Source organism: Lissotriton vulgaris, chromosome 8 (genome assembly GCF_964263255.1).
Source record: "Lissotriton vulgaris chromosome 8, aLisVul1.2, whole genome shotgun sequence".
NCBI classification, from domain to species: domain Eukaryota; kingdom Metazoa; phylum Chordata; class Amphibia; order Caudata; family Salamandridae; genus Lissotriton; species Lissotriton vulgaris.
In genome coordinates, this window is record NC_141696.1 from 1,528,946,840 (window position 1) to 1,528,950,696 (window position 3,857).

Here is a 3,857-nt window from a genome sequence, read left to right on the forward strand (position 1 = left end):
TTTAACGAGTCCTGTATCATTCCGCAATTAACTGGTGCAATGGGTAAATAGCATTTTTGGGATCCAGGTTAGGTAGTTGTTTTTTTAACTCTGAATGGGCTAGCACTATATTACCCAGATATATTTGGCATGAGTAGGTAAGCAATGTCATCTGACTACTGACATCTGTGTTCAAGGGGAAGTGGAAGGTAATGCAGACAAGAGTTTACTTTACAAAAAAGCATGAAATGGGAAATATTCATTGTCAAACCTGAAGGTAAGAGAGGTGGAAGCAAGTTTAGAAGGAGGACATAAAGCAAAGTCTATGTTAAATTGATTATGTTGTAGATCAGTTGGAAACAATTTGATGAATAGAGAAAAAGTACTACAGCTGATTCCAAGACCTATTTTGTTAGAAGCAAGGAACCTCTCAACTGTGCTGAAACCCGGGATTGAACCAGGGACCTTTAGATCTTCAGTCTAAGGCTCTCCCAACTGAGCTATTTCTGCCTTCTGATATCTGGGGTCTTCATACTTTAATTTGAACCATTTAACAAAATAGATGCAGGACCTGGATTTTTAACCTCATATGGTAGAGATATGTTTTAAGGAGTCCTGTATCATTCCCCAGTTAACTGGTGCAATGGGTAAATAGCATTTTTGGGATCCAGGTTAGGTAGTTGTTTTTTTAACTCTGAATGGACTAGAACTATATGACCCAGATATATTTGGCATGAGTAGGTAAGCAATGTCATCTGACTACTGACATCTGTGTTCAAGCGGAAGTGGAATGTGATGCAGACAAGAGTTTACTTTACAAAAAAGGACGAAATGGGAAACATTCATAGTCAAACCTGAAGGCAAGATAGGTGGAAGAAAGTTTAAAAGGAGGACAGAAAGCAAAGTCTATCTTGAATTGATCATTTTGTAGATCAGTTGATAAAAATGTTGATAGAGAAAAAAGTACTACAGCTGATTCCAAGACCTATTTTGTTAGAAGCAAGGAACCTCTCAACTCTGCCGAAACCCGGGATTGAAACAGGGACCTTTAGATCTTCAGTCTAACGCTCTCCCAACTGAGCTATTTCGGCCTGCTTATAGCTGTGGTCTTCATACTTTAATTTAAACCATTTAACAAAATAGATGCAGGACCTGGATTTTTAACCTCATATGGTAGAGATATGTTTTAAGGAGTCCTGTATCATTCCGCAATTAACTGGTGCAATGGGTAAATAGCATTTTGGGGATCCAGGTTAGGTAGTTGTTTTTTTAACTCTGACTGGACTAGCACTATATTACCCAGATATATTTGGCATGAGTAGGTAAGCAATGTCATCTGACTACTGACATCTGTGTTCAAGGGGAAGTGGAAGGTAATGCAGACAAGAGTTTACTTTACAAAAAAGCATGAAATGGGAAATATTCATTGTCAAACCTGAAGGTAAGAGAGGTGGAAGCAAGTTTAGAAGGAGGACATAAAGCAAAGTCTATGTTAAATTGATTGTGTTGTAGATCAGTTGGAAAAAATTTGATGAATAGAGAAAAAGTACTACAGCTGATTCCAAGAACTATTTTGTTAGAAGCAAGGAACCTCTCAACTGTGCCCAAACCCAGGATTGAACCAGGGACCTTTAGATCTTCAGTCTAACGCTCTCCCAACTGAGCTATTACGGCCTTCTGATAGCTGGGGTCTTCATACTTTAATTTGAACCATTTAACAAAATTGATGCAGGACATGGATTTTTAACCTCATATGGTAGAGATATGTTTTAAGGAGTGCTGTATCATTCCGCAGTTAACTGGTGCAATGGGTAAATAGCATTTTTGGGATCCAGGTTAGGTAGTTGTTTTTTTAACTCTGAATGGACTAGCACCATATTACCCAGATATATTTGGCATAAGTAGGTAAGCAATGTCATCTGACTACTGACATCTGTGTTCAAGGGGAAGTGGAATGTGATGCAGACAAGAGTTTACTTTACAAAAAAGGACGAAATGGGAAACATTCATAGTCAAACCTGAAGGCAAGATAGGTGGAAGAAAGTTTAAAAGGAGGACAGAAAGCAAAGTCTATGTTGAATTGATCATTTTGTAGATCAGTTGATAAAAATGTTGATAGACAAAAAAGTACTACAGCTGATTCCAAGACCTATTTTGTTAGAAGCAAGGAACCTCTCAACTGTGCCGAAACCCGGGATTGAAACAGGGACCTTTAGATCTTCAGTCTAACGCTCTCCCAACTTAACTTTTTCGGCCTGCTTATAGCTGTGGTCTTCATACTTTAATTTAAACCATTTAACAAAATAGATGCAGGACCTGGATTTTTAACCTCATATGGTAGAGATATGTTTTAAGGAGTCCTGTATCATTCCGCAATTAACTGGTGCAATGGGCAAATAGCATTTTTGGGATCCAGGTTAGGTAGTTGTTTTTTTAACTCTGAATGGACTAGCACTATATTACCCAGATATATTTGGCATGAGTAGGTAAGCAATGTCATCTGACTACTGACATCTGTGTTCAAGGGGAAGTGGAAGGTAATGCAGACAAGAGTTTACTTTACAAAAAAGCATGAAATGGGAAATATTCATTGTCAAACCTGAAGGTAAGAGAGGTGGAAGCAAGTTTAGAAGGAGGACATAAAGCAAAGTCTATGTTAAATTGATTGTGTTGTAGATCAGTTGGAAAAAATTTGATGAATAGAGAAAAAGTACTACAGCTGATTCCAAGACCTATTTTGTTAGAAGCAAGGAACCTCTCAACTGTGCCGAAACTCGGGATTGAACCAGGGACCTTTAGATCTTCAGTCTAACGTTCTCCCAACTTAGCTATTTCGGCATGCTTATAGCTGTGGTCTTCACACTTTAATTTAAACCATTTAACAAAATAGATGCAGGACCTGGATTTTTAACCTCATATGGTGAGATATGTTTTAAGGAGTCCTGTATCATTCCGCAATTAACTGGTGCAATGGGTAAATAGCATTTTTGGGATCCAGGTTAGGTAGTTGTTTTTTTAACTCTGAATGGACTAGCACTATATTACCCAGATATATTTGGCATGAGTAGGTAAGCAATGTCATCTGACTACTGACATCTGTGTTCAAGGGGAAGTGGAAGGTAATGCAGACAAGAGTTTACTGTACAAAAAAGCATGAAATGGGAAATATTCATTGTCAAACCTGAAGGTAAGAGAGGTGGAAGCAAGTTTAGAAGGAGGATATAAAGCAAAGTCTATGTTAAATTGATTGTGTTGTAGATCAGTTGGAAAAAATTTGATGAATAGAGAAAAAGTACTACAGCTGATTCCAAGACCTATTTTGTTAGAAGCAAGAAACCTCTCAACTGTGCCGAAACCCGGGATTGAACCAGGGACCTTTAGATCTTCAGTCTAACACTCTCCCAACTGAGCTATTTCGGCCTTCTGATAGCTGGGGTCTTCATACTTTAATTTGAACCATTTAACAAAATAGATGCAGGACCTGGATTTTTAACCTCATATGGTAGAGATATGTTTTAAGGAGTCCTGTATCATTCCCCAGTTAACTGGTGCAATGGGTAAATAGCATTTTTGGGATCCAGACGAGGTAGTTGTTTTTTTAACTCTGAATGGACTAGCATTATATTACCCAGATATATTTGGCATGAGTAGGTAAGCAATGTCATCTGACTACTGACATCTGTGTTCAAGGGGAAGTGGAATGTGATGCAGACAAGAGTTTACTTTACAAAAAAGGACGAAATAGGAAACATTCATAGTCAAACCTGAAAGCAAGATAGGTGGAAGAAAGTTTAAAAGGAGGACAGAAAGCAAAGTCTATGTTGAATTGATCATTTTGTGGATCAGTTGATAAAAATGTTCATAGAGAAAAAAGTACT